The 27241-nt window shown below is 43.3% G+C and overlaps 1 protein-coding gene across 3 annotated transcripts in view; it reads left to right on the plus strand.

Moving 5' to 3' along the window:
* Nucleotides 1–14509: 14509 nt before the first annotated feature.
* The window catches only part of PHF20 (PHD finger protein 20), a 146541-nt gene continuing 133809 nt past the window's right edge, over nucleotides 14510–27241 (plus strand). For 2 of the 3 annotated variants that reach the window (XM_077872953.1, XM_077872957.1), the window contains exon 1: nucleotides 14510–14658. The gene's annotated coding sequence lies outside the window, so the exon portion shown is untranslated. The remainder of the gene's footprint in view (nucleotides 14659–27241) is intronic. The other variant, XM_077872955.1, reaches the window with a different exon arrangement.

The raw sequence follows: 27241 nt of genomic DNA on the forward strand, positions 1-27241 counted from the left end.
CCTCTTTCTTTTTTTTTTCTAAGATTTTATTTATTTATTCATGAGAGACACACAGAGAGAGAGAGAGAGAGGCAGAGACATAGGCAAAAGGAGAAGCGGGCTCCATGCAGGGAGCCCGATGTGGGACTTGATCCTGGACCTCCGGGATCACACCCTGAGCCTAAGGCAGACGCTCAACCGCTGAGCCACCCAGGCACCCCCAAATCCTCTCTCTTTAGTAACATGTTTTCTAGCTTTTAACATGAACCTGACTAATATGTAAGGATCCGATATTTACTCTTATAGATCCAGTTCAAATGCTACCTTCTACGTATATATCCCCATTACCCTCAGTGATTCATTAATTCTCTTTTTTTGGAAAGATTCATTTATTTATTTGAGAGAGAGTGAGAGATGCCTGGTTGGCTCAGCGGTTTAGCACCGCCTTCAGCCCAGGGTGTGGTCCTGGAGTCCCAGGATTGAGTCCCGCGTTGGGCTCCCTGCATGGAGCCTGCTTCTGTCTTTGCCTGTGTCTCTGCCTCTCTCTCTGTGTCTTAAATAAATAAATAAATAAATAAATAAATAAATAAATAAATAAATAAATAAAATCTTAAAAGAGAGAGAGAGAGAGCTAGAATGAGCTCGTGAGTAGGAGGAAGGGCAGAGGGAGAGAGAGAATCCTCAAGCCAACTCCCTACTGAGCATTGAGCCTGATGTGAGGGTTGATCACAGGACCCTGAGAGCTTGACCTGAGCTGAAATCAAGAGTTAGACGTTTAATGACCCACCCAGGTGCCCCTTCTTCAGTTAATTTTTAATGTCTTTCTTAAGGTCTATAGGTTTTTGTTTTGCTAATCATTTGCCAAATCACACCCACATGCCTAATAACATCCTTCTATTGCCCTACAATTACATTGAAACCCTACAATTACATTGAAACCCTGTCACTCAAATTAACTCTGTGGATCTAACAAATTCACCTACCAATTCTAATAGAAATGGGTAGGTATAGAACAGGCAGGAACAAACATGGGTTCTCATCCATTCTCCTACATATTGTAATTCTGTGCAATTTACTTAATCTCTTTAAGTTTCACTTTTCCCAGCCTGACACACTGCTCTGAGGATTAAGTAAAATAATATGAAGACAATTAAGTAAGATAATATATGTGAAGACCTTAGCACCACTCAAAACCATGAGCTATCATTTTTGCTATTAGTTTATGATTTATCCAGCTATGAATACCAAGATTTAATTTTTATTTAGGTTAAAAAAAATGGGGATCCTTGGGTGGCTTAGCAGTTTAGCACCTGCCTTCAGCCCAGGGTGTGACCCTGGAGTCCCGGGATCGAGTTCCGCATCAAGCTCCCTGCATGGAACCTGCTTCTCCCTCTGCCTGTGTCTCTGCCTTTTTCTGTGTCTCTCATGAATAAATAATAAAATAAAATCTTAAAAAAAAATAAAATGCCAGGGGCACTTGGATGACTCAGTTTGTTAAGTATTTGCCTTCAGCTCAGATCATGAGATCAGGGTCCTGGGGTTGAGCCCTATTTCAGGCTCCCTGCTCCCTGAAGAGTCTGCTTGTTCCTCTCTCTCTACTTGTGTTCTGTCTGTCTGTCTGTCTCTCTCTCTCTCAAATAACTAACTAACTAAATAAATAAATAAAATCTTAAAAAAAAGAAAAAAGCCTGGAGCGCCTGGGTGGCTCAGTTGGTTAAGCATCTGCCTTCAGCTCAGGTCATGATCCCAGGGTCCTGGGGTCGAGCCCCACATAGGGCTCCCTGCTAAGCAGGGAATCTGCTTCTCCCTCTCCCTCTGCCTCTCCCTTGCTTCTGCTCTCTCATTATCTGTCAAATAATTAAAATCTTAAAAAAAAAAAAAAAGCCTAAATTCACTTGCAGATTCCCCATTACTCTTTCTGTTCCAATCCACTGCCCTCCTTGATGTTCTTTGAATACCCAATCTACATTTATACCTCTAAGAGCCTTAGCATTTGCTGGAAAGTTTTGCCTAGGGCATTGTTCCTCAAGAGAGATACAGCTCTGCCTCCTTCCTATCTCCTTAAGGTCACCAATCAGATGTTACCTTCTCTGTGAGGCCTTCTCTTACCATCCTATTTAAAATGGTGGCTCTCCCTAACTACTAAGTCCTCTTTCCTGCTTTATTTTTCTCCATAGCATTTGTCATCATCTGAAGTATCACATATTTTACTTATTTGTTCATTGCCCATCTCCTACCATTAGACTATAGATTCCATGAAGGCAGGGGTTTTTGTTTATTCATTATTATATCCCCAGGGTCTAGAATAATGCCTAAGACTACCACTGGTGTGCTGACAAACTTTCTCTCTCTCACATACACATACAACAACAACCAAAAAAAACCCCCAAAAGCTTGATGTGTACTGTTTGCCATGGTGTAAATATTTCCACTATGGCCTATTTTAAGCTACCAACTGAATATTTATCAGCTCTTGCAAGCCAATAGAAACTGGCTCCAGCACTCTACTGTATGTTTGTAACAGAGAGTGAACTATTCAACCTGTTTTAAGTCTCAGTTTTCTTATCTGTGAAGTATCTGTGGGATAATAGAATCCACATAATAAAATTGAGGCAAAAGTTAAATGAGTTAATACAGGGAAGGCACATAAATCAGTAGCTGACAAATACTGTTAATTTTATTGTTTTTATTATTTATATATTATATGTACTTTTCTCTATATCTGACCATTGGTTTGTCATTTCCAATGTTTTTTGCTATGTTTTCCAATGTTTTTGTTGATTCAAACAGGTCTGTCAAGTTCCGTGGCATTCTTGGATCTAGCAACAGAATACCTAGTTTGCTGACTATGGATTTGATGATAACCAACAGACATAAAATCTTGATAAACATTTCTCAAGATGTTAACTTATTATTATATTTCTCTCTGTGTTCATGATTTGTTTTTAAGATTTTATTTTATTATCATTATTATTTTTTAAAGATATTATTTATTTATTCGTGAGAGACAGAGAGGCAGAGACACAGGCAGAGGGAGAAGCAGGTTCCATGCAGGGAGCCCAATGTGGGACTCGATCCTGGGGCTCCGGGATGACTACCTGAGCCAAAGGCAAGACGCCCAACCGTGAGCCACCCAGGCGTCCCTATTATTATCATTATTTTTAAATACTTTATTTATTTGAGAGAGGGAGAGCAAGAGCAGGGGCAGAGACAGAAGGAGTTTGGGAGAAGCAGACTCCCCACTGAGCAGGAAGCCTGATGTGGGGCTCCATCCCAGGACCCTGGGATCATGACCTGACTGAGCTTAATCAACTGAGCTACCCAGGTACCCCTAAGATTTTATTTTTAATTAATCTCTACATCCAACAAGAGGCTTGAACTCACAACCCTGAAATCAAGAGTCGCATGCCCTACTAAGTAAGCCAACCAGGCGCCCCATTTATTTTTTTAAAGATTTTATTTTTCTAAGTCCTGTCTTCATGATCTATTCATTAACTTTGATCATTTTGCCATTGGAGATTCTGGTATAATGGGGTGCAATAGTTTCCCACTGAAGGTTTGTGGAGCACAGAAGAATGCAGGAAGCCATATCATCTGTCTTACCCCACCTTATTAATCTGTTAACAAAGTCTCAGATGGCCTGTATCTGCCTGCCTAGAAAATATCTGTCCTTAAAGATGTTTGTATTTTACTTCCTCTAGGAAGCTGACCTTAATCCTGCCTACCCTTATAGATTTAATCAATCTCTCATTATTGTTCTTATTGGATTGTAATTCAGTTTACACATCTGACTTCACTACCAGATTGTGAGCTGCTCTGAGAACATTAACTGCTTCTCCTTTATCTACCCACATCCCCATTCTCAGCTCCTAGCATCCTGCCTGGAATGTGCTGGTTGTTTTACAACTATTTGTTGAATTGGTTGGGGTTGCTTTGGAGATGTATCAGTATAAAGCCAGGATGTAAAGAAGAGGATGAAAGAATTTCTCAGAAATCTAGCATGTTGCCCAGTGACAATTAAGTATAGACAAGCAGGGCATGTTCTCACACAGACAGGAATTCTGTATGATTTCAAAGTCAGCTGCGTGGGTGAGTTGAAAAGTCAAGAGATTTTGTTGGAAAGGTATATAAGGGCTACTTTATGAAAGGTCTTTTGTGCTCTGCTAAGAACAGTAGCCAGTGGTATGCTGGAGTGGACTTGTACCAGTTCATGAACCAATTATTAAATGTCCAGGAATTTTGTGAGCCAGTTGATTTCACATTGGTAGTTTGAAATCAGCTACAGTGTGGGTATTTATACCACAGATAGATCTGCAAATGCTGAAAATCAACCTTTTCTTTTTTTCTTAGAGACTCAGTTGTTCATAGGCCACCAGCAAGTTTTGGACATCACATTTAAAAGGTTGGTAAATCTTCTAAGGTTGTTACAGGGGTACCTGCGTGGCTCAGATGGTTGAGGTTCTGCCTTCAGCTCAGGTCGTGATCTCAAGGTCCAGGAATCAAGCCCCACATTGGGCTCCCAGCTCAGTGGGGAGTCTGCTTCTCCCTCTCCCCATACCTCACCCCCTGCTTGTCCTCTCTCTCTCTCTCAAATGAATAGATAATATCTTTTTAAAAAAATTGGGGATGCCTGGGTGGCTCAGTGGTTGAGAGCTTGTCTTAGTCTCAGGTCATGATCCTGGGTCTGGGGATCGAGTTCTGCAGCAGGCTCTCTGCAAGGAGCCCACTTCTCCTTCTGCCTATGTTTCTGTCTCTCTCTTTGTGTCTCTCATGAATAAATAAATTAAAAATATTTTAATTTAAAAACAAAGTTGTTATAAAGATTAGATGTGAAAATAAATATGGAAAGAAGCTTAGAATACCTGGCATAATGGAAGTACTCAAAAAATATTGTTTGATATTATCATGAAAAATTTTAAGTACCTATTTCATGTTAGACATTATTCCATGCACTGGGGATATAGCAGTAAACAAAACAATGTCCCTACCTTTATGAATTTTATTTATTTATTTATTTTTATTTATTTATTTATTTTTATTTATGATAGTCACAGAGAGAGAGAGAGGCAGAGACACAGGCAGAGGGAGAAGCAGGCTCCATGCACCGGGAGCCCGACGCAGGATTCGATCCCGGGTCTCCAGGATCGCGCCCTGGGCCAAAGGCAGGCGCCAAACCGCTGCGCCACCCAGGGATCCCATGAATTTTAAATTCTAAGTATATGAAATAGAATTTTAAAAATTTTTTGTTTTATTTATTTAATCTCTATACCCAACATGGGGCTCCAACTCATGACCTCAAGATCAAGAGCCACATGCTCTTTTGACTGAGCCAGCTTGGCACTTCTGCTCTTATATTATTCTTAGCAATGTGACCTTAGACAAGCAACATAACTTCTCTGGGCCTCCATTCCTTCAACTGCAAAATGATGATAGTAAATAGGACCTCTCTCCGATACCTGCTTTGCTATGTAAAGTACTTAGCAAACAGTAAATGTTCACTGAATATTATCATCAACATTATTTTTTCCAAAAGGGTTAAAGATTTGGTGTAGATCAAGAAAGGGAGACAGGCAAAGGTGAGTGTGTAGGGGTGAAAATTTGAAAAATCTATAGGGAATATAAATATAACATTTGTCATCTGGCCTTTGAAAAATCAGAGGTCCTACCCCAAGGCATGTGGTAGGAGGACAGAAGTCCTCTGGGGCAGGGAGAGTCAAATGTGGGTGGGATTTAGCTCTCTTGCAGTTGTCAGGTTTTGTCATTTGGGTTTTTATGGCAACTTTCTTTTTTCTCTTTTTTTTTTTTTTTAAGATTTTTATTTATTTATTCACGAGACACACACACACACACAGAGGCAGAGACATAGGCAGAGAGAGAAACAGGCTCCATGCAGGGAGCCCGATGCAGGACTCGATTCCAGGACTCCAGGATCATGCCCTGGGCCAGAGGCAGGCGCTCAACCGCTGAGCCACCCAGGCGTCCCTATGGCACCTTTCATTTCTACTTTAGCCTAGGATGCAGAGGTTTCTGCCTTTATCTTACCACCTGCAATAAAAAGGCTCCCCTGAAAATAAAAGGAGGAGGAGGGATAATAATTTAGGAAGTAGGTTAAATAAAAAACTTAGACCCAAGGGCGCCTGGCTGGCTCAGTGGGAGGAGCATATGACTTTTGATCTTGGGTTTATAAGCTTGAACCCCACTTTGAGTGTAAAGATTACTTAAATAGGGATCCCTGGGTGGCGCAGCGGTTTGGCGCCTGCCTTTGGCCCAGGGCGCGATCCTGGAGACCCGGGATCGAATCCCATGTCGGGCTCCCGGTGCATGGAGCCTGCTTCTCCCTCTGCCTGTGTCTCTGCCTCTCTCTCTCTCTGTGACTATGATAAAAAAAAAAAAAAAAAAAAAAAAAAATTTATAAAGATTACTTAAATAAATAAACTTAAAAAAAAGGAAAAGTGTAAGAACTGAAAAGGGTTTATGAAGTAGCAAGGAAAGAAAAAAAAGACAATAATATAGACAAGGAGGGCATGGAAAGTGGAATAAGGTATGAGAGTACCTGTGACTGACTATCTGTTTCTCCATAATTATCATCCAATGACTTTCTTTAGTGTGCTATTTAGAGCCTGGAATTTAGAAACCAGATTGGATGTTAGATATAGTTTTAGACTTAAGGGAACTGTGGGTTGTACTGGGGAGGGTGAAGTTAAGGAGGTGAGATTTCAGATGCAAAAGTATGGGGCAAGAAAGAAGGAGGAGAGAGCTTTTGGGTCTTAGTGAGTCAATAAGCAGCAGGTAAGAGGGACTCCAGGGTGTTTGAGCAGCAGAATGTCAATTACTAATGTTCTTCTTCACCACCACCACCACCACCACCATCACCACTTTTTTAAAAATCTCAAATGCATAATTACAGATACACTCATAGGTTTGTTTCTTGGTGCATAATTTCCATTAAGCCAGACACAACCCCACTTTTTCTCTTTTTTTCCTGTTTTGAACATACAAGGCTGTTTATTGAGCATTGTTTATAACAATTGGAAACGTTGTGAATGATGATTAGTAAGAGAATTACTTATTGCAACATTGTTTTTTTCTTTTTTAAAATAAAATCTTTCGGGGATCCCTGGGCGCCTCAGCGGTTTGGCGCCTACCTTTGGGCCCAGGGCGCGATCCTGGAGACCCGGGATCGAATCCCACGTTGGGCTCCCGGTGCATGGAGCCTGCTTCTCCCTCTGCCTGTATCTCTGCCTCTCTCTCTCTCTCACTGTGTAACTATCATAAATAAATAAATAAATAAATAAATAAATAAATAAATAAATAAATACCCAAAACTTTAAAATAAAATCTTTCCCTAAACCATCATCATCAGTTTTTTAATTCTCCTCAGATTGGGCTTCATTTTAGCCAAAACCATGTTCTATTTTAAGAAGATTTTCTTTTTCTCCCCCTTTTTCTTTTCTCTTATTGCAACATTGTTTATGAACATTGGAAACAAAGTGAATGGCCACTCTTTCTTTGAGTTATGCTTTCTTAGCCTTCACTCCACTCTCATTTCCCTACATGCAGCAAACTGTCAGTATGGGTGTGTTTGTGTGTGTGTGTGTGTACGTATATATATAAAAATATATATATGTTTGTAGAAACAATAGAATTTTTTTAGCCTTGCCCCAATAGAATTTTTCTTTCTTTTTTTTTAAAGATTTATTTATTTATTTATGATAGACATAGAGAGAGAGAGGCAGAGACACAGGAGGAGGGAGAAGCAGGCTCCATGCCGGGAGCCCGACGTGGGACTCGATCCTGGGACTCCAGGATTGCGCCCTGGGCCAAAGGCCTGCGCTAAACCACTGAGCCACCCAGGGATCCCCAGAATAGAATTTTTCAATGCTGTTGAATCTATAATATTTTCCTTAATAACTCATCCTTTCATGCTTAAGAATATTTTTCTCTACATTAAGACCGTCAAGATAATTTTCAGTATATCTCTTCTAAAGACACAGGGGTAACATTGATATGTGTGATATACACAGTTGTACAGCGGGTTATATATGTTTCTAGCTAGAAACTGGAACATTAGTAATTTCTTTTTTTTTAACTTTTTTTTTTTAAGATTTATTTATTCATGAGAGACACAGAGAGAGAAAGAGAGGCAGAGACACAGGCAGAGGGAGAAGAAGGCTCCCTGCAGGGAGCCCGATGCGGGACTAGATCCCGGGACCCCAGGGTCATGCCCTGGGCTGCAGGCAGCGCTAAACCGCTGAGCCACCCGGGCTGCCCCACATTAGTCATTTCTTTATCAGGAATGAAAGTAAATGAAAATAACATAATGGGAATAATTTTGAAATTGCTTCTACTTAAATTATAAATAAATTGCTGGATTTTAATTATTACAAGTAATAGATTACTTGTGACATATTTTGCAACTGTGGAGTTATATCTTTGGGGAATCTATAAAGGGCAAGTTGCAATCTCTACCAAAGTTACAAATGTATATATATTCCTGTGGCTCAGAGCTCTCATTTCTGAGAATTTTAAGATTTTATTATTTACTCATGAGAGACAGAGAGAGAAGCAGAGACATAGGCAGAGGGAGAAGCAGGCTCCAGGCAGGGAGCCCGATGTGGGACTCGATCCAAGGACTCCGGGATCACGCCCTGAGCCAAAGGCAGATGCTCAACCGCTGAGGCACCCAGGCATCTCACTTCTGAGAACTTAGATGGGAGTTTTCTACCTGCCCACATGTGGTTTACTATTTGTAAATGGAACATTGTTTTTAAATTGCAAAAGATTGGGAACAACCTAAATGTCCTTCAATAAGTGGCTGATTAAGCAAATCATAGTATATCCATACAAGAAACTCTACAGAGCAGTAATATAAAACAAGATAACAAAGAAGTTATTTTTATGCCATTGGACAAAATGTATTCCACGGTGTCCAAAATGTATTCCACAGTGTCCAAATATATGAAAAAGGTAAGGTGGAAAACAACATATATAAATGTTCCTTTTGGGGGCACCTGGCTGGCTCAGTCAGTAGAGCATGGGATGCTTGATCTCAGGTTTTGGAGTTTGAGCTCCATGTTGGGTGTACAGATTACTTAAAAAAAAAAAAAGCTTAAGAAAAATGTTTCTTTTTGTTTAAAAGAGTCAGAACATATTTGAACTTAGATTTCTTTTTTTAACTTATATTTGAGTTTGCTTATTTATGTGTAAAGAAATCCTGAAATGATTCATAAGAAAGTAAGAGCAGTAGTTAATCAGTAGAAACAAGACCAGAGAAGGACAAGAATTTGAGGTAGACTTTGCATTGTATGCCTTATATAGTTTTTGGCATTTGAACCACCTAGCATAGCATTAACTATTTAAAATTAAATTATAAGAAACATTTGGGGAGTGGAGTACCAGCAGATTTAGAGACTGTTCATTTAATTGACATCTTTAACCTCCATTCCTTTAGACCCCTAGGGCTAAACTCCTCCCCCTTTCTCTTTTATCTCTGGATTGGCATGGGTTTCAACCCACAAGAAATATGTATTAAGTATGCATAAATTACAGAAAACAGTGCTAGATACTAGAGCTCCCAAAGGACAAAGTACAACAGGACTTAGTCCCTTGACGTAGTCCAGGTGGATTTTATCACTCTTTTTTTTTGATTTTTTTTTTTTTTTCCTTAAGTAGACTTCATGCCCAGTGTGGAGCCCAACACAGGGCTTGAACTCACAACCCTGAGATCAAGACCTGAGCTGAAATCAAGAGTTGGACACTTAACAAACTGAGCCACCAGATGCCCCTTATTATTCTTCTTAGTATCTAGGACAAAAATAAAAAAATGTTCTCCTCTTTTTCCTCTTCTTCCTCCTTTCCTATAATCTTGCAAAATGCTGGAAATATATCAGAATCCGTACTTAATTCTCCTCCCCCTCACTTGGAGAGCACTAAGGCTTGGGGAACTCAAGAACTTTCCATCAGGTCCAGACTGGAAGACGTCAGGCCAGGGCCAAGACTCAACTTGCTTCCCTTGGGCCCCTGGCGCCTTGTGAAGGTTCTTGGACCTTTCATATGCTGCTGTGACTGTGGTTTCCGGCTTCCTGAGTTCTCATACTCAGCTGAGTGCTGCAGATATCATACCCTAGTTCCTACTTTGGAGACTGACATGCTCAAGCTTGGTAATATTCTGAATATATGGGGTCTGTGAGTGTGAGTCACAGCTTTTTTCTTTTTTTTTTTTTTTTTTAAAGATTGTATTTATTTGAGGGAAATAAAGAGGGAAAGCGAGCACAAGCAGGGGGGGTGGCAGGCAGAGGGAGAGAGAGGAGTCCCCTTGCTGAACAAAGAGCCCAATGTGGGGCTTGATCCTAGGACCCTGGGATCATGACCGGAGCCAAAGGCAGCAGATGCTTAACTGACTGAGCCACCCAGGCACCCAGGGTTGCTTTTCTGTTTTAGTTTTCCCCTTTTCCCTAGACAGACTCATTGTAAATACCTTTGGGTTGCATAAGGACAGAGTGTAAAGGTTTGTTGGCTAGAGGCTGAGAAAGATCAGTTTTCTAATTGAATATCCTATCTCATGTTAGGGCATTAGTTCTGCTTCTCTTTAGGCAGGGACATTTTGAATACTCTAGATGATGATTAATCTAGTAAGAAAGTAATCAGAAAATAATTTTATAGAACTTTGCAGTTAATAATAGATTTCCTCATACACTATTTAACTTAAATATGACAATTTAAGAAGAAAAGTGATGCGTAGGGAGTTAAAAGACTTTCCATGCAGCTACTGAATGCCTTTCGTGTGTATGCGGGGTTTCTTTGTGGAGCTGTCATTTTACAGGCTGGGACCAGAGTTCTGAATTGGTTGGATACTTAGCAGGAGAGATTCTACTCTGTGGAACTGAGGCTGCTTTACATTCATTGTTTCATTTATTCTACTAATTGCAACTATTAGTTGAATGCCCATCTTGTATGAAGAAAGGCTCTACCTATGATATAATTGGGAGGTTGAGACCCACTACTAGTGAGACACTGGAGAGGATCTTAAGGCCCAAAGATGGATGCTGCTAAGGAGGCAGTGGTAAAACTAGGGCTTTAGATGAGAATTTTGCAAACTGGAGTTCTGTGACTAGCAGCCAGTGAAGATCCAGTTTAGAAGCTGGCAAGCCAGGTTTCTGCAGGAATCAGAAAGAGCTTAACTCCCAAGGTACTTTATTCATATCTGCATCAAATTATTTTGGTTGGCCAGCATCAGCTCTCCCCTCTTTCCCAATTTTCCCAATGGGGGAATATCCATAGGGGCAGATTGCTCCTCTCTTCTTTCCCTGGCAGCTTGGACTAATCCATGTGACCTGAGATTGACCAATCAACAGTGGCTCTGGGCCAAGATTTTTTGCCTCTGAAACGAGTGACTCAAAGACAAAAAGATGTTAGGATTGAATCCCAGCTGTGGTGTGTGGTGCTGTTGGCAGCAGCAGCTGCTTCTTGGTGAAGCTGCTTTTCTGTCTGCTTGTTTTCCAAGCTTACCCTCCTGTCTATGCTCTAGGCCCCTAATATCCTTGTAATATATTTCTCTTTTGCTTGTATTGGCAACACTGTCAGTGCTTGTATTTGCAACAGACAAAAAGAACCTTAACTTACAAATTGCAATGATCTCTTTACTGGGCTATGAGATCCTCGAGAGCAGGGCCTACACTTCATTCTGCCCTGTGTCCCTTTTTTTTTTTTTTTTTTTTTTAAGATTTTATTTATTTATTCATGAGATACACAGAGAGAGAGGCAGAGACACAGGCAGAGGGAGAAGCAGGCTCCATGCAGGGAGCCCGATGCAGGACTCGACCTCGGGACTCCAGGATCATGCCCTGGGCCCAAGGCAGGCGGTATACTGCTGAGCCACCCAGGCGTCCCAAACCTGGCTTTCAATACATGCAGGCTAAATAAGTGAAGAAACATGTTGTATTTATGTGGGACTATTGAATATGGGATTCTTGGCATTTTATGGTAGTGGGACAACAAATCCTCTATATGCTACAGCAGCCACTAACATTTGAACAGTTTCATGTTAATAAATATAAACCAAGAGGATCCTGGGAAGATCCTTTCTTAGTGTATTTAGAACATTTAGATGAGTTTATGCAGGTGGTTCTAGTCCTTAAATTACTGAAGTTTTTTTTGTTTTGTTTTGTTTTTTACAAACATGGAATATTTCACTAATTTGCATGTTATCCTTGGACAGGGGCCACACTAAACTCTGTACTGTTTTTTTTTTTTAGCACTTCTTTTTTCTTTTTTAAAGATTTTATTTATTTATTCATGAGAGACACAGAGAGAGAGAGGCAGAGACACAGGCAGAGGGAGAAGCAGGCTCCATGCAGGGAGCCCCACGTGGGACTCCATCCCGGAACTCCAGGATCATGCCCTGGGCTGAAGGCGGCGCTAAACCTCTGAGCCACCAGAGCTGCCCTAAACTCTGTACTGTTATAAGTGCTGCTGAAGCTTTTGTCCTTGGTTTCCCAGAACCTCTTCCTAAACACTTCCCTCTGCCCTGAAGTAATGCCTTTCAAGCCTGATTTAAAGAGCACCTCCTATGGACTTGGGTCATAAAGAAGAATCTAATAGTTTTTCTTTTCTTTTTTTTAAAGACTTTATTTATTCATGAGACACACAGAGAGAGAGAGAGAGAGAGAGAGAGAAGCAGAGACACAGGCAGAGGGAGAAGCAGGCTCCATGCAGGGAGCCTGACGTGGGACTCGATCCCGGGTCTCCAGGATCACACCCCGGGGCTGAAGGCAGGCCCTAACCTGCTGCGCCACTGGGCCTGCCCTAGTTTTTCTTTCTTTCTTTTTTTTTTTTTTAATTTTTTATTTATTTATGATAGTCACAGAGAGAGAGAGAGAGAGAGAGAGAGAGAGGCAGAGACATAGGTAGAGGGAGAAGCAGGCTCCATGCACCGGGAGCCCAACATGGGATTCGATCCCGGGTCTCCAGGATCACGTCCTGGGCCAAAGGCAGGCGCCAAACCGCTGCGCCACCCAGGGATCCCTAGTTTTTCTTTTCAATATCATTTTCTTTCCTTTCAGTTCTTCGACAGATACACATTGACCAACTATTATTTGCCAGATTTGACAATTCAGTTGATATAAATAAAATAGTTCCTCACTCTAATTCAGGAAACAAATACAATCAAGAGAATAAATGAAACAAAACTGTGTTAATGCTCTGTTGAAAATGAATAGTGAAAAGGTAGAGAGTAATTGTCATGGCGCAGGCATTTGATCGACTGAAGCACTTCTACATTATGTAGCTACAGAGAGTCTCACCAAGGAGATGACAAATAGACCTTGCATGATGAAGAGTCAGCTTTGCAAAAAAGCAGCAGCCTATGCGATGAGCCAGCAGCTGGAAAGAATGTAGGAAGAATCCTAGAAACTGAGAGAAAGTCAGTATACCTAGAGGACAAGCAAGGGTGAAGGATTCAGGTGAACAGATTGGCTGTTTTAAGCAGGGTGGTGACATGATTAGATTTACATTTTAAAAAATATTTTATTTCTTTGAGAGAGAGAGGCGGAGCAGGGGGAGAGGGACATGAAGACTCTATGCTGAACACAGGGCCTGACAAGGGGGCTCGAATCCCCCGACTTAGATCATGACCTGAGCTGAAATCAAGAATCAAGTGCCACATCGGGCTCCCTGCAGGGAGCCTGCTTCTCCCTCTGCCTGTGTCTCTGCCTCTCTTTCTCTCTCAGTCTCTCATGAATAAATAAAATCTTAAAAAAAAAATACAATGTGGCTGCTTTGTCTTTTCAATGTAAGTTAAAGTCCTCATTGCCCTCACAAATAACAAATGTTTAGCCAATCTCCTTGGGACTTCCCAAGTCCTATTGGGAAAACATTTCATACTCTTTTGATGTGGCTGCAACTCCGACCTTGGTCCCCAGAGGCGAAATACAGCTCCTCTCCACACCAGCAATTGGAATCCTTTCCAAGGAGTTAATGAGGCAAAGTGGAGGAGGTATTAGTGCAAAGACCCTGAGGGGTCAAGGAACCTGGCTTGCGCACTTGAAAGGGGTGGAAAACGTGGGAAAGCAGGATGTGTGAGATTGTGAGAGAGGCAGGTTAGGATTTATTAGACTTTGAAGAGCCTGGTTGATAGGCTACAGGGGGATATTAAGATTTCAACCCGAAGAACCGGGTTTGTGATTATATTTGAATTTTGAAAAGCTTCCACTGTGTGTGAAGAATGGTTTGGAAGGGGAAAGGGTAATGGGATGGAGGGCACGACCATCATCTAAGAGAGAGGGGGCCTAGACTGGAGTGTCAGCAGTGGGACGGAAAGAAGTAAGGGCTTCCAGATGCACTTGGGAGGCAAAATTAACAGGTGATGGATCGTGGGTGTCCAGTCCCAGGCTTCGTGTTACCTGACGAGTGGCGACTTCGTGCGCTGGATCAGGGCGCCGGCCTGGTTCCCGCGCGTCAGGGCAGTGGGCGTGGCCGCGGGGCCGTCTCCACGGGGAGCGAGCAGGGCGGGGCCGAGGGCGGGGCAGCTGGGGCGCTGCGTCACTCGGTGGTGGCGATGGTGCGTGTGTGTGGGGGGGCGGGGGATACGCTGGGCGCGTCCCGGGGGTCACGTGGTGCGCAGCACGCAGAGTCCTTCTGTCGGTTGGTCCTGGAGCGGCGCAGCCGGAGCGGGGCTGTGAGGTGAGCTCGCGACGAGGCGCGGCGAGGAGAAGCCGGAGGGCCGGAGCCGGGTTGGGCCGGGCCCGCGCCGTGCGCGCGCCGTGCCAGCGGCAGAGGAGACGGCCGCCGCCGCTGCCCGGTCCCCTGCCTGGCCTCGCTCTCCGCCCGGCCCCGCTCGCCCAGCGGGGAGGGAGGCCCGGGGACCGCTGCTGAGAGCGTGGCGGGCGTGCGAGTGGCGCCCAATCCCCAGGGCTGCCCGAGGGAATGACGGCGGTCGCGGCCAATCAGCGCCGCCCGAGGGGGCTGGGCCGCGGGCTGCGGGCTCGGGGCGCGGAGCGGGCCGCGTTGGGGGTGGGGGGTAAGCGCTGGGGCTAGAGAGAGGCTGAGCTGCGTGGTCCCCGAGAGCTCCACCTCCAGCCGCTGCTGTTGCCTTGTGCTTTGGGAATGCGTTTTCTTTTATTGACTCTTTTATCCTATTCTGGGGAGCACACCCCTTTCTCAAGCCCCTGGTTATGGGAGTGTCCCCTTTCTCTATAGTTTAGAGAATGTGGTGCACTCCCTTTCTTAAACTCCAGCCCTGGGGTTTTATCTTAATTTCCAAAGCCCCTCAAACTGAGGATGTATCCCATTTCCCAGGCAACCCCCCCCAAACTGGGAGGACACTCCCTTTTCCGAGCCACTAATCTGAACACGCACTCCCTTTCAAATTTTGGGGTTTGCTCCATAATTGACTCTCAGATCTGGGGTCCGGTAGCCAAAGTTTCGGGGATACTTCTATTCCCACATATCCAAGAAAGAATCTCCTTATCCTGGCCCCAGATCTTGCAAATGCTTTCCAAAATTTTTTAAATTTAGGGGCTGCTTCGTTTCCCCAGCCCTTGGGGGTGCTCCTTATTTCCAGAGTCTACTGAAAATGCGATCCAAATTCTGAAGTTTAAAGGTAGATATTTGCGGTTGCACAAATAAAGGAATTCACTGCTTTTTCTAGTCACTGTATTCTTGGGGTTGCACCCATTTTCATGAGTTCCTCAAATTAAACTACTTTATTTCCTGGGGGAGACTCAGGTTCATATCTGAGAGTGTATTTGTTTCCTGTGTTTCCAAAATGTACAGGATCCACTCCTTTTGGTTGCCCAGTCCTTGGGTTGCAGCCACCTTCCTGATGATTCTTAAATCTGGGAGGGCACACATTTTTTCTAAGTTCTCTCAGGCCTGCGCCATGATATCTGGTTCTTGAGCATGATGCCTCCTATCCTTTTTAGCTTTTCTTTTATCCAAGACATTTTCGTTACTCAGTTTACTTTCCTCTTTGGAACCCCATTTCCCTTTTAGGTGCTCTCCCTGCTTTGGTCAGGGCACCCATTTCCTCTTCCTTCCTCTGGTGAATGCTTATCTTTCTTTAGCACAGCATTTTCTCTGCTTCAGTGGCCTTTTTTCTGAGCACACTTCCTATAGTCACACCTTGAATTTCCCTCCCCCAAGTGAAAGATCCCTCCCTTAAAGGGTACCTGCATGCTGTCTTTCATACATCTATTTTACCTTTTATGTTTTTGCTTTCTACTAACAGGAACTCTTCTATCTTGGCTTGCCCTATCCCATTTTCTGCCTTTTTTCTGGTTTCTAACTCCCTTTGGACAGTGCTCTGCTTACTGGAGTCTGTAGAGTTTTTCTCTTTTCTACCCTTTGAGCTGGCCTCAGATCCAGGACTGCTTGACCCTCCAGCGCTGAATTTAAACTGGAAAGGAAATCCCTTTACATTTCTTTGGTTATTCACAGGACTTTTAATCTTCCAGTGGTTTGCTTCCTATAAGATTCTGGTTAGATGTGTACTGTTTTCTCCTTTGCTTCTCTCCTCCCCCACCCCCATTGGGAAAAAATTCTGAAGAGAGTCTTCCAGTCTTCCAGCTCATAAACTTCCTCCCTACATTAGCTTTCTTCCTTCCTTTTATCAAGAAAATAGGTCATTTGGAGGAATCTCTTTGTCACTCTTTTTGTTATTTTCCCTGAGTTGCAGGTGGGGGATGGATACTTACCTCTTATCATTTTCTCACATGTCTGCCAAGCCTTGCTCCCAATCCCCATCTTAAAATCACCAAATATCTGGGACCTCTTGTCTCTTAAAAGCCTCTCAGTAGGTTCTTTCTTTTGTATTTCCCTCTGTCTTTCCAGATCTTACTCAGGGCTTCTCTGAGCCCCTAACCGGCTTAATTTCTCCACAGCTGGAATCCCAAGTGCTTATGGGATAATGATACTTCTGACCTTTCTCCCTTTTGGGAAGTACTTGAGTGTGCAGCTGTATGAGGCCTCAGTGGGGGAGAGAGTTTGGGCCTGAGAAGCTACACTGGCAGGATGAGGCAGGAAGGTACTGCATTTTCAGGACCACTTCCTTCTGAATCTCATTTGGAGATTGGATGTTTGCCAAGCACCTGCTTCTTAGGGATGCTGGAGGATTTAATGATACTCGCAGGAACCTGTAGGAATTAATGGAGCTTGTGAAAAAGTGCTCTGAACTCAGTGTTGGAGCTTGAATACAATTAACCGTTACTATATTTTCAGAACAACTAAGTGTTTTATTTTTCATGGTCATGAAAGCCCTAGAGCTAAGGTGTGTTATTTCAGGAAGTGAAATGGATCCCACATTTAGATCATGTGGTGGTTAATAAGTACCAAATTGATAAAAAACACTGGAGGTCTGTCTGAGCAGTACCTAATAAAATATGATACACAGAAAGTGAACAGATATTTCATCTCTTTATACGCCTGTCTGGTATTTTATCTGCTTGGTACTGCTATATACAGTGCACCTTTAAAGTATTCTGTGTCCATGCTTCTCAAACTTGAATGTGCATATAAATTGCTTGTGGGAGAAGGGTCGTGCTAACATGCTAATTCTGATCCAGTAGGTTTAGGTTGGAGCCTCTGGATCTGCATTTCTAATTCCCAGGTGATGGCCATATTACTGAACTACACTGAGTAGTGAGGTTCTATACACAAAGCCAAGGATATCTTTGTGGAAATAGGTGGTGTGGTTAGCCTTATGCTGAGGTATTATTTTCCACTTTCTCTTTATCCAGACACTTCCCCCCAATTTTTTTTTTTAAGATTTTATTTATTCATGAGAGACAGAGAGAGAGAGAGAGAGAGAGAGAGAGAGGCAGAAACACAGGCAGAGGGAGAAGAGGGTCCCTGCAGGGAGCCCGATGTGGGACTCCATCCCAGAACCTCCAGATCTTGACCTGAGCCAAAAGCAGATGCTCAACCACTGAGCCACTTAAGTGCCCCCGTCCCCTAAAGTTTGTACAAGTCACCTTCCAAGGACTATTAGTTATACTTAATTATAACTATATGCTAGTCCAGCATTTTGTTTTTGAAACCATGGTGAAAATTCCTTTTTCTAATAAAGATTTTATTTGAGAGCAAGACAGCGAGAGAGCATAAAAGGGCAGAGGGAGAAACAGACTCACCCACTGAGCAGGGAACCCCACATGGGCCTCCATCCCAGGATCCTGGTATTATGACCTGAGCCGAAGGCAGATGCTTAATCAACTGAGCCACCCAGGCGCACCCCCCCCCCCCAGCTAAAATTTCTTAAGGAATTTGAATTTCTATGTATTTTGTCAAATTTATATATTTTTAAAGATTTATTTGGGAGAGAGTGTGCGCAGGCACTAGCAATGGGAATGGCAAAGGGAGAGGGAAAACAGGCTCCCCACTGAGCAGGAAGCTCCTTTGGGGCTGGATCCTAGGACCCTGAGATCAAGACCTGAGCCCAAGGCAGATGCTTAACCAACTGAGTCACCCAGGCACCTATTTTGTCAAATTTAAATGCTTAAATGATGGGATCCCCGGGTAGCTTAGTGGTTTAGCACCTGCCTTCGGCCCAGGGCGTGATCTTGGAGTCCCGGGATGGAGTCCCACGTTGGGCTCCTTTCATGGAGCCTGCTTCTCCCTCTGCCTGTGTCTCTGCCTCTCTCTCTGTGTCTCTCATGAATAAATAAAATCTTTAAAAAAAAAAACTTAAATAATTGCTTAATTGTGAACATAATTAGTTTTTTTTTTTTTTTTTTAAGTAAACTTTAGGGATGCCTGGGTGACTCAGTGGTTGGGTGCCTGCCTATGGCTCAGGTCATGATCCTGGAGTCCTGGGATCGAGTCCCACATCGGGCTTCTGCGAGGAGTCTGCTTCTCCCTCTGCCTGTGTTTCTGCATCTCTCTCTCTCAGTCTGAGTCTCTCATGAATAAATAAATAAATCTTAAAAAAAAAAAAAAGTAAACTTTATACTCAACATGGGGCTCAAACTCATGATCCCGAGATCAAGAGTTGCATGCTCTACTAACTGGGCTAGCCAGGTGCTGCAGTTGTGAATATAAATTTTTTTTTAAAGAATTTATTTACTTGATGGGACCCCTGGGTGGCTCAGTGGTTGAGCATCTGCCTTGGACTCAGGGCGTGATCCCTGAGTCCCTGGATGGAGTCCCACATCAGGCTCCCTGCAGTGGAGCCTGCTTCTCTTCCCTCTGCCTGTGCCTCTCTCTCTGTGTCTCTTGTGAATAAAAGAATAAAAAAAAAAGACTTTATTTGCTTTAGAGAGAAAAATGATTGGGGTGCGGGAGGGCAGAGGGAGAGGCAACTCACTGCTGAGCAGGGAGGTGACACAGGGCTCAACCCCAAGATCTTGAGATCATGATCTGAGCCAAAGGCAGATGCTTAACAGACTGAGCTAACCCAGGTGCCCCTGAACATAATTCTTGGCATATAGTCTTTTTATTTTTTTTTTAATATTTATTTATTTCAAAGGGGTAAGATGCAGGAGTAAGCACACACAAGTGGAGTGGGAAGCAGAGGGAGAGGAAAACAAGCAGACTCCCTGCTGACTGGGGAGTCAGATGTGAGACTCAATCCCAGGACTCTGAGATCATGACCTGAGCTGAAATCCAGAGTTGGACGCTCAACTGACTGAGCCAGTCAGGTGCCCCTTGACATAGTCTTCTAGTGAATACTGCAGTTAGCCATCTCATCTTTTTTACTTACTCACTTGTTATCCTACCATGCGTAGAGAGTCTGAGATACTCCCAAGTTAGTAGGGTCATACATGTTGGTATTTCCAAGGAGTCCTTCTTGGTTTTCTAGGTTCTGGAAATGGACTTGGGAAAGGCAGGTGCCTGGACCTTCAATAGAAGCTACTGGTTTATCTCTGTACCAGAGCTTCACAAAGGCAAATGCTGGTGGGAAGATGATATTCTTTGATGGTGATCAGTGCTTACAATACTCTCTCTCTTTTTGTACCAACTGAATCTTAGTGGTTTTTTCCTTCCTAAATGTCTTAAGTCATCTGCACCTATTTCCCTGGCTGTCACCTGTCATGGCCTTTTTCCAGCTTGATACTGTTCTTGGCCCTAATCAGGACAAACCTGAATGACTAGACTGTTTTGTGTCCCGTGCCTCCCCCTCCCCCTTATCCCTCACATGAATGTCAGTTCCTCTTCAGTAACGGATTTGATCTGAATTTGGCCCTAGTCCCAGCTCCTCCACTCACTGTGAGACCTCAGGCAAGTCACTTAATGCTGCTGGGCCTCATTCTCCCCATTTGTAAAATGAGGGGCTGATTATCTCCAAAGTCTACCCTGCCCTGTGTCTTTGTCAGTACCTTGCTTAGAAACCCAGTGTCTGTGGGAGCTTGTTGTTAGCAGATCTGATTTCCTTCACGTGCTCTGTTGGGCAGGCTGCCAATCCTTCCCTCCTCCTAGTCACTTCTGTCACTGCCTCTTTTCTAGCCTAGGCAGCCGGCTTGTCTTCACACCCAACTTCAGCATACTTCTACCTCCATGTCCTCTGCCAGTTCCATGCTTTATTTCATTCAAAATTGCCTAAACTTTTCACTGTTAATCAGTGTTCCTTCAGTGCTAGGTTCTTCCCTGAATCTCTAACAGAGAGTCTTGTAGTTTCCATACAACTATGTTGGTAATTTCTTACTGATTTAAATTTAAAAAGTGTTTTCTCCTCCCTACCCCAGTCTGCCTGCCTGCCTGCTTTTTCTTTCTTCCTTTCTTTTCTTTTCTTTCTTTTTTTCTTTTCTTTTCTTTCTTTCTTTTGTTTTTTTCCCCCAGATTTTATTTATGAAAGAACTAGAGAGAAAGCACAAGCTGGAAAGGTGCAGAGGGAGAAGCAGACTCCCTGCTGAGCAGGGAGCCTAAGGCACAGGGCTCGAACCCAAGACCCTGGTATTATGACTTGAGCCAAAGGCTGACACTTAATTGACTGAGCCACCCAGGTACCCTCCCACGCTAGCTTTCTTTTTGCCTTTGAATTAGTAGGGCAGGCAGAATGAAATTTAAAAGTGAAGCAGGTAATTTGCTTTTGGCTGGAGTTTGGGGAAAGTGAGATGTAATGTTTTTAATCCTCTTTTCCTAGAGGCCTTCCATATCCTTGGATAATCAGCTACCTGGTACTTCTTTCAGGATTTTAAAGGTGCTCAAACTCCCTATCTGAAATTTGAAAGTGTATCCTGAGTGCAAGCACTATTTAAAAATGACTTCCAAGTGCTTTTTTCCCAAACGATATACTCAACCATAAAACCCCAGACAAGAAATTGCTAAGGACGATGATAAATCTAGATTTCAAATAACTTCCTCACTGAATGAAACAGTTCTTTGAGGACACCTGATTATTTTCAAAGGCAGTTGCTGACACTGCCTGGAAATCAGGGCTCAATGTTATATATACAACTCCGTAACCTTCCTTCCTCATCTCTCTAGGAGCTACTGTGGGGAAGTTGACATTTTTCATGATAAATATTCTTTAAGCCAAAATGGAAGGTTACTTAGAGCCTCCTTGGCTAGATTGTAAGCTCAGAGAAAGGGAGAATGTTCCTGTCTTATTCATTTCTCTTAGCAATTGCCCATTACAGGTTGTTGACTGACTAACCTTAACTTAGAGTAACCTATTGAAAATTGAAACCCTGATTTGTAACGCTGTGACAACTTTGCTAGGTCTTGGACTAGGTATCCAGCTGTTCTTTGCTTTCTTTGACCAAATAATGGAAGTAATGAGCTTGCAGAAATCCCATAAAATTTTAGGAGCCTGGTGTGAGTCATCCAGCATAAATAGGGCAGTTTGTATGAAAGGGAGGTGGTGTCTGGATCCATGGACTTTGGGGAAGGAGGGAGAGGAGGAGTGGGGAAGGATTTAAAATGATGGTTTGAGGGGCATCTGGGTGGCTCAGTGGTTGAGCATCTGCTTTTGGCTCTGGTCCTGATCCTGTGGTCCTGGGATTGAGTCCTGCATCAGGCTTCCCTCAGGGGGTCTGCTTCTCCCTCTGCCTTTGTCTGTCTCTCTCTTTGTCTCTCATGAATAAATAAATAAAATCTTAAAAAAATAAGGACGCCTAGGTGGCTCAGTAGTTGAGCACCTGCCTTTGGCTTAGGGCGTAATCACGGGATCTGGGATCGAGTCCCACATCGGGCTCCCTGCGAGGAGCCTGCTTCTCCCTCTGCCTGTGTCTCTGCCTCTCTGTGTCTCTCAGGAATAAATAAATAAAATCTCTAAAAAAAAAAAATCTTAAAAAAATAAAATGGTTTGGGTGTGCCTGGCTGGCTCAGTCTATAGAGCATGTGACTCTTGATTGCAGGGTTGTGAGTTCAAGTCCCACATTGGGGACATTTTTTTTATATTAAAAAAAATGATGGTTTAATCTAATGAGTGCTTATCTCATGTCAGGAACATAATGCTAGGATTTTATTATTTTTTTCTTTTTTAATTTTTTTTAATGCTAGGATTTTAAAGGCTGATTCCCAGGCATCTTAGATAGTATTTCAGGCTTTCATTGTTTTAGTAGAGACTTAATTTTTTTAGGGAGTGGGAGAGGTGGAGAGGGAGGGAGAGACAGAGAGAATCCCAAGCAGGCTCTGTGCTGAGTATGGAGTCCGATGTTGGACACAGTCTCAAGATCTTGAAGTCATGACCTGAGCTGAAATCAAGAGTCAGACGCTTAACCGATGAGCCACCTAGGCACCCCTAGAGACCGGATTTTTTTTTTTTTTAATTTTTATTTATTTATGATAGTCACACAGAGAGAGGGAGAGAGAGGCAGAGACACAGGCAGAGGGAGAAGCAGGCTCCATGCACCAGGAGCCCGACGTGGGATTTGATCCCGGGTCTCCAGGATCGTGCCCTGGGCCAAAGGCAGGCGCCAAACCGCTGTGCCACCCAGGGATCCCCCGAGACCTGATTTTTAAGAGGGTTCTTTCCTACATGGAAAAGGTACACAGGGATCCCTGGGTGGCGCAGCGGTTTGGCGCCTGCCTTTGGCCCAGGGCGTGATCCTGGAGACCCGGGATCGAATCCCACGTCGGGCTCCCGGTGCATGGAACCTGCTTCTCCCTCTGCCTGTGTCTCTGCCTCTCTCTCTCTCTCTCTCTCTCTCTCTCTCTCTGTGACTATCATAAATAAATAAAAATTAAAAAAAAAAAAAAAGAAAAGGTACACAGCTAGATGGATTGACATACCTTTGTTGCAGGCACACAAGTGTTTGGATTCCTAGGTTGTGGAAACCTGGCCTGGAAATGTGGGCATTTACAATAATAACTATAGTTAGCATTTTTTGGAGCACTCTGTTGGAGCTTATGTAATCTTTTTTTTTTTTTTTTTAAGATTTTATTTATTTACAAGAGATAGAGAGAGGCAGAGACATAGGCAGAGGGAGAAGCAGGCTCCATGCAGGGACTCCAATATCACTCCCTGAGCCAAAGGCAGACACCCAACTGCTGAGCCACCCAGGCGTCCCGGAGATTATGGAATGTTTTCAGTTTATCTATTATCCTCATCTAACAGACATGGAAGCTGAGATTGAATAACTTGTTCAATGGAGTACCAAGTTTCTTTACCCATTTTCCCAGTGCTCTTGCATCCTTACTTAAATGCCATACTGTTCTCTTCAGAGGTTTGAATAAATCATGTTAATCACAATGTCAAACACGTGGCAGTCTGGAACCCAGATTTGAAGCACTACTGAGAGAAGGGGTGGCCTTGCCACTTCATCCCAGAGGATGTTCCTGATAATGCAAACATCCCTCAGTTGTAGAAGCCAAACTTGTCCAGCTCAGGCTGCCTTTTTCCCTTTCTTGAGGCTCCTGGCCATGGCTGGTGCTGTTTGACTGTCCCTTGGTCCCATGGAGTGGCAAATGCTGTCCAATGTGATTTGATGAGTAGGAAATTGGTCATGATGCAACCTATATAAGACTTAAGTATCTGCAGTTTAGAAGGGCAAGGTAGTGAAAGAGGCCTCCTTTTATATCCAGGCTGTGTGATAGGTCATGGCAAGGACCAAGACATGGAGGCAATATGCCTGAGTTTGAGTTTCATCATCTGCCACTCTCTTGGGAATACACATAACTTGGGCATGTGACTTAAAACTCTTGACATGGGCATTGGAGGGTGACTTCCAGTGTAGGTAGTTACTTAACCTCTGGGACCTGTTTCCTCCCTTAAATATCGTCCTAACTGCCTCACATTGATCATTGGAAATATCAGTAAATGTTATTTTCCTTCCATTACCTTTTTTTTAGAAAAATGTTTATTTATTTATTCATGAGAGACAGAGAGAGAGAGAGGCAGAGACCTAGGCAGAGGGAGAAGCAGGCTCCATGCAGGGAGCCTGATGTGGGACTCGATCCCGGGACCCCAGGACCATGCCCTGAGCTGAGGTGCCAAACCGCTGAGCCACCCATGGATCCCCTCCTTCCATTTCCTGATCTTTAAAATGGGAATGAGAAAACCAGTGTATAAGGCTATCAAAACTTGGTAAACTGTGAATAGTTGAGTATATGTTACTATTCTGTTTTATTCATCACAAATTGTTTTTAAAATTCCTTCATGGGCAGCCCCAGTGGCACAGCGATTTAGCGCCGCCTGCAGCCTGGGGTGTGATCCTGGAGACCCAGGATCGAGTCCCATGTCCGGCTCCTTGCATGGAGCCTGCTTCTCCCTCTGCCTGTGTCTCTACCTGTCTCTCTCTGTGTCTCTATGAATAAACAAACAAAATCTTAAAAAAAAAAAAAAAGTCAGACTTTATTTTTTTTTTAATATTTTTTATTTATTTATGGTAGTCACAGAGAGAGAGAGAGAGAGAGAGAGGGGCAGAGACATAGGCAGAGGGAGAAGCAGGCTCCATGCACCAGGAGCCCGACGTGGGATTCGATCCCGGGTCTCCAGGATCGCGCCCTGGGCCAAAGGCAGGCGCCAAACCGCTGCGCCACTCAGGGATCCCAAAAGTCAGACTTTAAAAAAAAAAATTTAGAATTCCTTCATGTTGTTTGTATTTTATCCAAAACTCTCTCAGTCGAGAGGGAAAAGATTTAATTTTTTTTCCTTTTTAAAACAGAACAACTTAAACAGTAATCCCTTAATAATCTTTAGTGTGCAGATATCCCAAAGGCTTCATTTATTATTCATTTATATTTTCAAAGGCCCTATTTTAAGATATATATATATATATATATATATATATTTCTTTTTTTTTATTCATGAGAGACACAGAAAGCAGCAGAGAACATAGGCAGAGGGAGAAGCAGACTCCATGCAGGGAGCCCGAGTGGTACTTGATTCCAGAACTCCGGGATCATGTCCTGAGCCAAAGGCAGACACTCAACCGCTGAGCTACCCAGGCATCCCCAAAGGTCCCATTTTAAAAAGTAGTATAAGTAGAGTGGATCTTAGAGGAGGTCCTGCTTCTCAGATCCCAGCTCCCCCACCTAGCCAGGTGACCGTGGGCAAGTTATTTGCTCTAAGTCTCCTTTCCTCTAAAATGGGATAATACTGCCAACTTCTCTGCGTTGCAGTATTTGGGGATAAGGTATTTCTAAAGGAGTTAGCCTGTGGTGAAGTAAATGTTGGCCATTTCCTGGTATTAATAATAAAGGCCAGGAGTAAAAGTTAATATTTAAAGAATAAGGTGATGAGTTAGTTAACTATTAAATAATCTATTTGTCATTAAAATCTCCTGTGCAGTGAAACAGTTGTAATTCAGGAAAATGTCTTTGGAGGCCTCATGGAGTGATGACTCCATATCCAAATTGTTTCCTTTTTTTTTTCCCCTCAGATGTAGTGTTCAACAATTTATTGGTTGAATAGAACACCCAGTGCTCATCACATCACATTGTTTTCTTTTGTAATATAGTGATACCTCAATTAAGGAGTCCTGTAAGAACAGTTTAGGTATTTTTTTTTTTTTTCAGTTTAGGTATTTGATAAGGTTATCAAAACTTGGTACACTATGAATAGTAGTTGAGTATATGTTACTATTCTGCTATTCTGTTTTATTCCTCACAAATTGTTTTTAAAATTCCTTCATGTCATAAGTTTGTATTTTATCGGAGTGTCTGGATGGCTCTGTCAGTTAAGCGTCTGCAGTTCAGGTCATGATCTCAGGGCCCTGGGATCCAGCCCTGCGTCGAGGCTCTCTGCTCAGCGGGGAGTCTGCTTCCCCTTCTCCCTCTACCCCTGCCTCTGCTTCAGCTCCCTCTCACACTCTCTATCAAATAAAATCTTAAAAAAAAAAAGTTTCTTCTCCTTCTGTCTCTCCCCCTACTCGTGAGTGCCTGCATGTGTGCACGTGTGCTCTTTTTCTCTCTCATATAAATAAATAAATCTTAAAAAAAAAAGGTTCCCTGCTCTGAAAGGAAGCCACACAAACCCACTCCAAAGCTACCAACATTTATAGACTGGAGCCTCCCCTTGCCTGAAAAATGAATACAGCTTTGCTTAGGTCCAGGAGCAAAATTGTGGTCTGTCTTCAGGTCCTTCGTTCCCTATATCTTGCCTTCCTCCCCTGCTCTGAAGGCTTCCTTCATTGACCCTTGGGTAGCACTTTCAAAGAGCCTCCTCGTGATTGTCTCTCTGAATCCTGACTTCCCTTTAGGGGAGTGATACTTGTCCTTCTTTCTTGTTTTTATTCTCCCAGTGAGGAAGTTGACATTTAACAAGCACCTGACCACCATGTAAGGGCACTGCTTGTTAGTTAAATGCTGGGGCTGCCTATGGGGGAGGGCAGGGCCTTGTGAGAGATCGCTTGGAGACAGGCAGTTTCAGTCTAGAGTGCTGAGTGCTGTGGTCCAGAGAACAGGCCAGACTGCCATGGGAGAATATTGTAGTGGGCTGCTGGCCCAGCAAGTCCTTCAGGGAGGTGCAGAAGGACTGGGCAGAGGAAGCAGCTCGTTTGAGCAAAGTTCCTGGGCGTTGGAACTATAAGGAGTCTGGCTACGTGTGTGGCTGCAAGAGCAGTAATACTCTGAGAGCCTAACTAATTTCTTTCTTCACAACACCTGTATGAATGTATAAAGTTGGTACTGGTACTATTCCTATTTTATAGGTGAGATGCCTGAGGCTCGGAGAGAAAATGACTTGCACAGAGTTATCTGGAAAATGTTAGAGCTGGAATCCAAATCCAGTCTGTCTTAATCCAGAGTTCTGGCACCTAACCACTGTGTGCCACTGCCCTTCTGCTCAGTTTGCCTAGTGTCTTTTTTTTTTTTTTTTTAATATTTTATTTATTTAGTCACAAGAGACACAGAGAGAGAAAGAGAGAGAGGCAGAGACACAGACAGAGGG

This window comes from Canis aureus, chromosome 26 (assembly GCF_053574225.1).
Source record: "Canis aureus isolate CA01 chromosome 26, VMU_Caureus_v.1.0, whole genome shotgun sequence".
NCBI classification, from domain to species: domain Eukaryota; kingdom Metazoa; phylum Chordata; class Mammalia; order Carnivora; family Canidae; genus Canis; species Canis aureus.